Source organism: Malurus melanocephalus, unplaced genomic scaffold (assembly GCF_030028575.1).
Source record: "Malurus melanocephalus ecotype Western Australia unplaced genomic scaffold, MMel_1.1 scaffold_3698, whole genome shotgun sequence".
In the NCBI taxonomy this organism is placed as follows: Eukaryota; Metazoa; Chordata; class Aves; order Passeriformes; family Maluridae; genus Malurus; species Malurus melanocephalus.
The window spans coordinates 1-1,130 of NW_026626930.1; positions in this window are offsets into that span (position 1 = coordinate 1).

Below are 1,130 nucleotides of genomic sequence, written 5' to 3' on the forward strand. Positions count from 1 at the left end.
ATGGCAGGACATTGGCACAGGGACAACAGAAATGGGGTTTTAGGATGGGACGTGGATGTTGGGGTGAGGACATTGGGATGGGGACATGGGGACATTGGGATGGACATGGAGATGGGGACATTGGAATGGGACATCAGGATGAAAACACTGGGATAGGGACATGGGAACATTGGGTTGGACGTGGAGATGGGGACATTGGGGTGAGGACACCGGGATAGGGACATTGGGATGGATGTGGAGATGGGGACATTGGAATGGGACACCAGGATGGCGGACGCTGTGATGGGGACACAGAAATGCGGACATTGGGATGAGACAAAGAAAAGGGACATTGGGATGAGGCACTGGGATGGGGACACCGAAATGGGGACATTGGGATGGGGGACAGTGGGATGGGGACATTGGGATGATGGGGCCACTGAAATGGGGACATTGAAATGGGGGCATTGAAATGGAGACATTGGGATGATGGGGACACCGGGCTGGGGACATCAGGGTAGGGAAATTGGGATGGAACAAAGAGATGGGACATTGGGATGGGGACACCGAAATGGGGACATTGAGATGGGAACACTGAAGTGAGGAGATTGGGATGGGGACACTGGGGACAGGGACAAAACAGGATGAAGATATCTGGATGGGGCACGAATATGGGGACATTGGGATGAAGCACCAGGATGAGGACACAGAAATGGGGACATTGGGATGGGGACACTGAAATGGGGACACTGAAATGGGGACATTGGGATGGGGACACTGAAATGGGGACATTGAAATGGGGACATTGGGATGGGGACACCGAAATAGGGGCATGGGAATGGGGACATTGGGATGGGACACAGATTTGGGACACTGGGCTGGGACAGTGTGGCAATGGGACCCTGCCGTGTCCCTGTCCCTGTCGTGTCCTGCTGGGGCAGGAGGGGACTCTGCCCCGTGCTGGATTGGGGAGGGGGCTCTGGAGGGATTCCTGTGGAAAACCCACCCCCCCACCAAAGGCCACGCCCACTGACCACACCCACCAACCACACCCATGACCACAGCCAACTGATCACACTCCCATAGCCCCTCCCGTCCCCTATAGCCCCTCCCACCCTATAGCCCCTCCTACTCCAAAACCCCTCCCATCC